Raw genomic sequence first — 10,809 nt, forward strand, 5'->3', positions numbered from 1 at the left:
AGCTTTCAAGTGAAGGAGAAAGATGATGACTCATTCTTTCAACAAATGGTTCTTAAATACCTACTGTGTGTTTGGCACTATTTTAGGTACTGGGACACAGCAGTGATCAAAATAAAGTCCATGCCCTTATGAGACTTAGAAAGGTACATAAATAAATGTGTAATTATACACTATGATTTGTTCTCTGAGGGAAAGGTGTGTGATGCTAAGAAAACCAAAAACACCCAACTCTAGTCTGGGGATCAGGATCAACTCCTCCAAGTAAATGATATTTGGGTACAAATGAGTGAAGAGCTAACTAGATGAAGGAGAGTGGAGGGGTAGAGAGAAAATGTTTAAGGCAGAGGGAATAGCATGTGAAAAGGCCTTGAGGCAGGAAGAAACATGGTATCGTCAAGAAACCAGGGGATTGGAGTGCAGGTGCAAGGTGGAGGTCAATAGTGGGTGACATGAGATGGGTCTGGAGGAAACAGGGAACAGACCTCACAGAAGATTCTAGACTGGGGTGAGGCCCCATTTCCCACTTAGTTGTTAGGGAGATTGTATGTCCTTAGATATGTCCTGGGGTACTATAGTGTGGCAGATTCCAGGGAAGCTGCTGCACAGAGTGCTTGGGAAAATGAGTCCGAGTAGAGCCTCACAAAAAGACTCTACTGCTCTGATAAGACACAAAGAAACAAAGAACAGTCAGATGCCTTCCTGTCTGTCACACACAGGAAAGGAAGTGGCAGTGAGAACTGGTGGGACACAGGACATCTGTAGTCATGATAAATAGATGTGGTCTCAGATGAACTGGTGTAGACCCCGACTGGGGGTACTGTTTATATTCACGAATTTATTCAGTCCTATTTATTGAGCCCTATAATGAGCAAGAAACCTTGTTAGGAGTGAAGAATCAACCATTACCATGATAGATACTATTTTTGCCACCAAGGGAATAACACTCTACTGGACAGACTAGGTCTATGCACCATATTTTAAGAGGGACAACAAACACTAGAGTCTAGGCCTGACAAAAATGATTAAAGGATCTATATATGAAAGCCCATGAAGAGAATTGAAGACAAAAGTCAACATGGTGATGGCCTTTTTATTCTCCATAGGAGAGAGTACAGGGATATTCTGCTTTATTTCAGGAGGTGGGAGTGGAAGCAGGGGATGAGAGTTTTGAAGAGGTCTGTTCTGGTAAAAAAAAAAATAAAATAAAAAAGAAGAGTGTTTTAATGGTAGAAGAGGTTTGGGATACAGCAAGGTCCCCATTGACAGGGAATGCTTAAAGTTTGAACTGGTGACCATCCCATGTAGATACTGTAGTAGGAACTGCTCACAGGGACAAAAGATGAGCTGGGAATTTGCATGCTACTAAGGGACACACACATACACACACTGTCAAGTAAACTCAAGAGTGGGGAGGGGTGAATAGAGATCATTAGTTGTGCAACATGGAAGGTTCAGGCTTCCTGGTCTTACCCTGAATTACTGGGGGCATGTCCTATTCAACAGGTCATCTCAGAGCTCTGGCAGGTAAAAGAGTATCCTTTTAGGTTTGGGAGTATAAAAATAGTCTGAAGGGACATTCTGCTGCTCTGTCAGCTCCTAGCCAGGTGGTCAATGGGATGTAAATCTCTTGGATCTGGAATGTTTCAACTATAAAATTTTTTAGTTTTAAGCTTCTGCTTCTATTAGGTAATGTTTAAGCAGTGGATTCCGCTCCTTAATGAAAGTCTGGTGATAAAGTTCACTGGAGATTTTTGTTATCTCTGAGACTGCTCTTAATCCAAGGCCAAACCCTGAAAGAAATGTGTTCGGAAGTCACTTTGGGAAGGCGAATTCCTCCATCCTTAGTAATAGATATCTGGCAACACTTGCCACTATTAAAAGGATTTACTGTTTATACACTAATTTTAGATCTTTGGAAGAGTTGAAGAAAGTAGCTATTATTACAGTTATCTCTATTTTAGAGATGAAAAACCTGATCCTCAAAGAAGCAACACTTTGTTCAATAATCTACAGAAAGGACTTGCATCAGTCAGGATAAGCTGGATTACATGGTAGTAACAAACAACCCCAAAACCTTGAGGACACCAAATAATAAAAGTTTAATTCCCTTTCATGCTAAGTGTGAAATTGAGGGCCCACCAGGAGACCTTCTCTGCATCATTATGGTCCTCCCTCTTGGACCCCTGCTGTCAGGGCGGCTATAACTGGCCATTGCCATGGCAAAGGGAAAAGAGAATTCAACTCTTAAGCCCACACTTTAGAAGTGACTCACATGACTTGCTCATATTTCAATGGCCAAAGGCAGATCATAGCTAACTTTAAGTGGGTAAAAAATTCAATCCTACCATCTACCATGTGCCCAGCACAAAGAAGTGGACTATTTTTAAAGCATCTTAGTGACTGCCAAAGTGCTAGCAGTGAGCTTCTAACACATTCCCTCCGTCTTAGCAAACCCATGTCCTTTCCACTGAGCTCACTACCTCTTTATGCTAAGTGTGGAATCAAGGCTGAGGTTGATATAAAGCAATCCAACTAGCTGGAAAAATCTGTATTACTTCCTTCCTTCTCAACTTTGTTTCTTGTATCTTTTCTTTTCCCAGACCACAGCCTTTTGGATGTTAACATAAGTCAGTTTCCCCTTTCCATGTGACAGTATGGTCTAGCTGGGAGACATTGGTCTAGGCTCCTCTGAGAAAGTTTAACTATGTGATCCTTGTTATGTTTTCCAAAGTGAATTGTCCAAAGATTTACCTGGAACACAAATCCAAAGGAATGATAGGTATTCTCTTCAAAGAGGAAACACATTTCATCTACTACTGAAACTTGCCTTCAGCTCTACCACCAGGCTTCTCAATATATACATACATACATAAAAATGCACTGGTACATAAATTTATAAGTACATAAAATTACAGGGGATGGGGAGAGAGATGATGGAGGAGGTAATCCCAGAAACATTGTTCTTTATTGTTTCCAAATGCTATTTTTGATCCTATGGACACTGTGTCTTCAAGAGTCTCTACCTGGGCTGCTTTGTGTGGAGTTGTTTCAATTAATCTGAACTACTGAAGACAAGAGATTCCTACAGTCCCTCAATTCTCCAATAAATTAATCCCAGTGTTCTTAGCAGCAGCAGCAGTGAGGGAAACACTAGCAGCTAAAAGAGAGAAATAAATTTGTTGAGGATTCAAACAACAAACATAGTAAATGAATGGGTAAGCACTAGTAAGTTTAGCAAAACCAAAAAATGTAAATGGCAATGATTTTGACTGAAGTTTCTCTTCTCTGAGTCTAGAGTATACAACTAAAGAGATTTTGACCAATATCCTTTTTAATCTTTGTGCTCTAGATATTATATACGTCTAAGTGAGATGGTCACCTAGATAAAATTGTCAAGTCAGTAGATAATGTGTTCTTGTTATACTTTGGTCTATGGTCCCATTCTGCCACAAAGCCTATTAGGTTGATGGGAAGAAAGAGCACACATAAGCTGGTCAGAATCTGGATCTGTGTTTGGTGGTCTACGAACATTAACTTACTACTATGATATCCCTGGAAGTTGAGTGTTACTATCCAATGAAAAAGGGAAATGAGGATCAAAGAGACTTAGGGATCTGCTTAGAGCTACACAATTAAGCAGAGCAAAAGTTCAAATTCAGCAGCCACTGTGGAGAACACGATGGAGGTTACTCCCAAAGAATAAAAAATAGAATTATCATATGATCCAGTAATTCCACTACTGGGTATTTATCCAAAGAAAGTGAAAACACTAATTTGAAAAGATATATGCACGCCTATGTTTATTGCAGCATTATTTACAATAGCCAAATTATGGAAGCAGCCCAAATGTTCATTGACAGATGAATGGATAAAGAAGATATGGTTTTTATATACAATGGAATATTACTCAGCTATAAAAAAGAATGAGATCTTGCCATTTGTGACAACATGGATAGACCTAGACGGTATTATGTTAAATGAAATAAGTCAGACAGAGAAACACAAATACTTATATGTGGAATTTAAAAAACAATCAAAAAACAAATGAACAAACAAACAAAAAGCAGAAACAGACCCATAAATACTGAGAACTAACAGTTGGCAAACGTGAGAGGGGTAAGCAATGGGCAAAATGACTACAGAGGAATCAGAGATACAGGCTTACAGTTGTGGAATGAGTATGTCACAGGGATAAAAGGTACAGCATAGTGAATATAGTCAATGGTATTATAATAGAGGTGTATGGTGACAGATGGTAGCTACCTTGTGGTGAGCATAATATAATGTATAGAGTTGTCAACTTACTATGTTGTACACAATGAAACTAAGGTAACATTGTCTATCAACTATAATAAAAAATAAATTAAAAATAAGTCAAACCCAGATTTGCTGACTCCCAAATGCAAGACCTTTCTTTCTTCCTTTCTTCCTCCCTCCCTCTCCCTCCATCCCTCCCTTCCTCTGTCCCTCCCTTCTTTCTTTCCTCTCTCCTTCCCTCCCTCTTTCTCTCTTCCTCCTTTCCTTCCTTCTTCTTTCTTTTTACATGCATTGCTGCCTCTTGCTGATTGTAGGGCTCATTCCTGAGAAGCTTAGCTAACTATCAAACCAAAATGCAATTCCTTAGAGAAACACCAACAACAAGGGTTAAAACTGCACAATTTCATCATGCAAGGTGGCCCAATCCACCGGATGTGGTTGGAATATAAATAGTTTATGATGGCATTCAGGATTCAGGTGATCATTTGCCACAGAGGAAGGTTGTGGAACAGGAACTCCACATAGGTTCTATTGTGAATTTATGCAGTGCACAACCTGTACAACTATAAGCAGCAATTTTGCCTGGATAAATGGTTGAGAAATTAGGACAGCACTTAGCTTTCCATAGATGACTGTAGGCAAGAGTTAGCATGGTTCAGGGCCCAGTCAAGCCTGCTGGGTTCAGAGCTGGATTCCATTACCAACAAGAATACATTGCTCATTAGGAAAAAGAACCAACATTTCTTCATACACACTAAGTAAACACACACAATATAAGGACCCAACATTTTAAAATAGATCAATCCTTGCTAAAGATAGGCAGTATATTTAATTACTTGGAATTTCAAATCTGTAGATGGGACAATGGCCAAAATAAATGACCTGCTAAGCTACTTGGATATGGTGATGTCTGAGCTTAATCTTTTTTTTTTAAGTTCTTTTTTTTTTTTAAGATTTTTTATTTTATTATGTTATGTTAATCACCATACATTACATCATTAGTTTTTGATGTAGTGTTCCATGATTCATTGTTTGAGTATAACACCCAGTGCTCCATGCAGTACATGCCCTCTTTAATACCCATCACCGGGCTAACCCATCCCCCACCCCCCTCCCCTCTAGAACCCTCGGTTTGTTTCTCAGAGTCCAACGTCTCTCATGGTTCGCATCCCCCTCCGATTTCCCCCCCTTCATTTTTCCCTTCCTACTATCTCTCTCTCTCTTTTTTTAACATATAATGTATTATTTATTTCAGAGGTACAGGTCTGTGATTCAACAGTCTTAGACAATTCACAGCGCTCACCATAGCACATACCCTCCCCAATGTCTATTGAGCTTAATCTTAAAAAACATGTGTGAGTTAGCCATGAAAGTTTGGGAAAGACACTTCAGCAAAACCGGGGGGTATGACACATATTTCAGTGTAACTAAAGGAGATTGTGCTGAGATATGATGCTAGAAAAGGAGGCAGGAGCCAGATTATGAAGGACCTTTTATGCTAAAGAATTCAAACCTTATCCAAGGGCAAGATGAGGTCAGTGCAATGTTTTAAATAGAGGAATAACATAATTAGATTTGAAATTTAGGTAGACACCTTGGTCATAGAAGATAGATTGCTGAGACTGGGGAAGGGGACACAGATTGAGACAGAAAGACCAGTTTAAAAACTTGCAGAAACCTAGCACCAAAATGCAGCAAGGTAAGGGGTTATAGGTAAAAAGAGAAAGAGAAGGACAAAAGATTATTTAAGTAATAGTTCCACAGGACTTAATGATTTACAGGGTGTGGGGTGGGAAGGGACAAGAGGAGTCAAGGACAAATCCTGCACTTCTGGCTTGGGGAAGTATGAGAGAGGTAGTACATTCAAGCAAATGATGCACAAAGGAGGAGGAGCAGGATGGGGATGGAGGAAGGAACCATGATAAGTTTAGACTGGGGTGTGCTAAACTTCCTTGGAGATATCCAGTCCCCATAGGATGTACCTATGGAAGCACACAGATGTACGATAGGAAGTCATACACACAAGTGTTGCCCATGAGAGAGGTTTGGAATTTGGATCCCCAAGACACAGTTGGGACTCATCCAAGCACAGCCATGGGTAAAGCCACAGGAATGGTGAGATCATTCAGAAAGAGCATGCAAATTGAGAAGATGGCCACAACGTGACTACAGGGAATACCAGTGTCTGCAGCATGGGCAGAGAAAGAGAATTCTGGCAAAAGAGATATAAAGGCGTGATTAGAGAAACAGGAGAAAGGCCAGGGAGTTGGAGTGTCATGGAATGTCAAGGGAAGAGAGAGAGCCAAGGAAGGAGTATGCAATATGATTAAATATTGCAGAGAAGGCAAGTAATGTAAGGACTAAACAATTTTAAATGAAGTTGATGGGGATAAAAGCCAGACTATAGGGACTTCAATATGAGGTGCAGAGAGGGAGTGTACACTATTCTGGAATTTTCCAACCTATGTGTATAAGGACCTTCATTAAATTTAAAATAAGTATGCAAATCCTCACAGGATAGTAATTATCCCCTTTTCAGCCAATAGTTGCCCCTTGCCACTTCTTTGTCTTCTACCCTGTACACTCTGCCAAAACTCCAGATATTCCTAGCTCAGAGGCTGCAGCTCCTGGGACTGCTCTTTTGAGGAAGAGTCCATGTGAGGCAAAGTGTAAGAAAGGTTGTCTCTAAAAGACCGAGTATATTCTTTTCTTCCCAAGATGGAAGAGAATGGAGCAGCTTTTATAATAGTAGCAAGGAGTACTTTAGTTATTAAAACCTGAGGTGGATTTACCTGTCATTCCTACAATTCTCGTAGGCGTGAGGGAAAGCTATCATCACCTATGTTCTTGCTTCCCTGTCCACCAAATTCAAGGGGGAAGATATGTTTCCAAAATTATACTTCAGGGCGCCTGGGTGGCTCAGTTGGTTAAGCGACTGCTTTCGGCTCAGGTCATGATCCTGGAGTCCCGGGATCGAGTCCCGCATCCGGCTCCCTGCTCAGCGGGGGTCTGCTTCTCCCTCTGACCCTCTTCCCTCTCGTGCTCTCTGTCTCTCATTCTCTCTCTCAAATAAATAAATAAAATCTTAAAAAAAAAACAAAAACAAAAACAAAATTATACTTCAATTTTTAAAAAAAATTTTTATAGATATATATTTTATACTTCAATTTTAATAACTATGTAAAATAAAAAGTTAAGCTCTACTTCTCTCAACAATCTCATTTAAGTTTGTTTAGAAGTAAAAAACTGTAGAAAGTTCTGAAATTAGTTAAAAATTTAAAGTACTTTTAAAGATTAGTCATGAAGCTTCAACTACTGATTTTGGAAAAAGATTATTATTTTTTTCTTTTTGATCATGATTATTCTTGACTAAGCCAAAGAAATAGATTAGGAACCAGAAACAATTGCCGTCCCTTGACCATCCCTATACATCCATTAGTGTGGGAGGGAATGGAGCTTAGAAAGCAGATTCTCTCCTTGGACAAAGGGTCCATGTATCTGAGCCTTGGTTTCTTTATCTTTATTTTAGTTTTTTAAAAGATTATTTATTTTAGAGAAAGAGAGATAGAGAGCACGAGTGTGAGTGGGGGGAGGGGCAAAGGGAAAGAATCTCAAGCAGACTCCATGCTGAGTGTGGAGCCAGACAAAGGGCTTGATCCCACAACCCATGAGATCATGACCTGAGCCGAAATCATGAGTTGGACGCTTAACTGATTGAGCCACCCAGGTGCCCCTCTTCATTTTAAATGGAGAGAATTATCCTTCCCTTCATAGGATTGTTATGAGAATTAATTAGAAAATTAGCACAGTGCCTGGCACATAGACATTCCACAGATGGTAGCTCAATTAAAGGCTCATGTTGAGATTAATGAGTCATTGTAGAGGGAAAATCTTAGCTTTACAATGGAGTGATCAAATTTAGCCTTACTAATCACACAGCAGCTTGAGACATTATGTGCTTTCTGAAGGAATAGGGAATGCTCAGCATCACCATTATAGTATTCTTGCAAAAAACACATATATATTTTTTAAGATTTTATTTATTTATTTGACAGAGAGAGACACAGCAAGAGGGGGAACACAAGCAGGGGGAGTGGGAGAAGGAGAAGCAGGCTTCCTGCAGAGCAGGGAGCCCGATGTGGGGCTCGATCCCAGGACCCTGGGAACATGACCTGAGCCGAAGGCAGACGCTTAACAACTGAGCCACCCAGGCGCCCCCAAAAAACCATATTTAACTTGAATCTAATCAAGCTTTTAGTTTTAACTTCTAGATTAGAGGAAACACAAGTAATTGAGGGAACAGTTCATGACATCACAAGGAAATCATGAGACAAATCCAGAATGTGGGCATTTGGAAGGCAACTGACCTGGTCTCTCCAAAAAGAGTGTCATGAAAAACTGTGTGAAGGGGACTGTTGTAGAGTAAAAGAGACAAAAGAGATATAATAAACAAAATGTATGAGCCCTCATGGATCCCAGCTTAAGAAAAAAAAAATCTATAAAAAAAAAATCTATAAGATATATCTTAGGATCAATTGGGAAAATTTTGAATATGAACTAGTCATTAGATGATGGTTATTTTCTGGATGGAATAATGGCATTGAAGTTATGTAGACTAATGCTTTTATTTTTGGGAGGTACAGGTTGAAATATTTAGTATTTCATAATGTCTATAATTTACTTTCAGCAAAAAATATAAATATATTCTTTGCATATAAAAGGAGATATAAAGTAAATATGGTAAGATGTTAATAATTATTGAGTCTAGATGGTGGTTATATTACCACTCATTGTACAATTCCTTCAACTTTTCTGTATGCTTGAAAACTTAATAATAAATGTTTGAGAGAAAAATGGAAAATAAATCATTTAGTAAGATAATAACAGCCAAGCTGATTTAATGAAAAAGTAACAAATTTAGCAGAATCTCAGCACAGTATCCATAGCACAGAAGGAAAGTTTTTGTGTATTTTTATAGAAATATGGAATGCTAAAAAATAAAACATATATCAAATAAAAAAGAATGTTATATAGCATAAGCAATTTCATAACTGATTTAAACGAAAATACATTCAGCAAGCCAAGGATTTATCTGGCAATAACTTGAATTTCCTGAATTTGCTAATACTGAGTACTATCCAGGTGATAATAACTCTATTGCTCCCTCTTTTGGAGAGGAATGTAGAATCTGTCTCCCTTTTATTTTCCTTTTTCCTGACCATTGTAGCAAGAGTGGGCACAAACTTTTTTCATCCATCCACCCATTTATCCATCATTCATTCATTCATTCATTCACTCCAGCCACTGTGTGCTAGGGACATGGAGATGGAGGAACCCACAGCAGAGTGTGGAAAACAAACATGGGAATGAATAGCCACAATGTAATATAATAGGGGATATTAGGAAAGGCTATAAAAAATGCTTTGGGATATTGAAGAAGAAAAAAATCCAACTCTGGCTAGGGAAGTTTGAGAAAGTTGAATTTAAAGTCAATTAGTAGGAGAAGGCAAAGTAAAAATCAAATGCTTTTGTTTTTTAACTCCATTTGAATTTATTGACTTTTTATTTAGATCTATTTTAAATATTTTTCTGTTGCAGTATTTTATAGGAAACATAAGACTCAATGAAAATTTCTGGAAGTCCTTCTCTGCACAGTTCCCTTCTTTCTTGTATATTGCCTTGCAAATTCTAGCTGCCATATCAGCTCTGATTTCTTATCTGTTTCCTTTGCCCATGCTTTTCTGTTTGGGCTCCAATTCTGTGGGCAGAACTTTAAAGAATACTCCCATGCAGAAACATAGGATGAATCTGCAGTTCATCTTATGTGCTTCTCTGCTCTCAAGATAAGAGTTCTGAACTCTTTGTTGTCCAATGCCTGAAAACAGTTCCTTCATATATTTTGTCCTATTCTGGAGTTGCTTACAGTGGGACAGCAAAAATGATGCCCATTTATCTTGGTGGAACTTCATGACTATTTAAAAGGTCATAGGAGAGCATTGTCAAGTCCATTTATAAGGTAAAGAGAAGATAGAAAGATAAATAGACAGAGATATAATAAAATACATATGCACACATTATACGCATATCACTATATCACTGCATATCATATATAGTGACATATAAAAAATATGTATGTGTATATACCATGTGTTTTTACATTTTCCTCAATGTATTCTTTTATAAAGATGTTTTAAAAGGGTCCTATTTATTCTTCACCTGGTTTAAAGCAGTTTGTAGAAATAAAAAGACCAAACCTCTCAGGTTGGGAGAATTGGTCAGTGATACCTCCCTGACTATGGGATAACAAATAAACCCCAGTGGCATTGAATTTGAGCCCTCCTCACACTCTGGCCTCATTCCCTGTCATTTCATATCCCACCCCAGCCCCTGTAACCTTTAAGGCCCTTAGAAATCTACTTGTGATTTCCCAAATATGTCATACTCTTCCACACCTCCATGCCTTGCATATGTCATTCTCTCTGCTTGGAATGCCTTTATTATTTCCCCTTCCTTCCTTCCTTCCTTCCTTCCTTCCTTCCTTCCTTCCTTCCT

Source organism: Mirounga leonina, unplaced genomic scaffold, assembly GCF_011800145.1.
Source record: "Mirounga leonina isolate KUSES-001 unplaced genomic scaffold, KU_Mleo_1.0 Mir_170, whole genome shotgun sequence".
NCBI lineage: Eukaryota > Metazoa > Chordata > Mammalia > Carnivora > Phocidae > Mirounga > Mirounga leonina.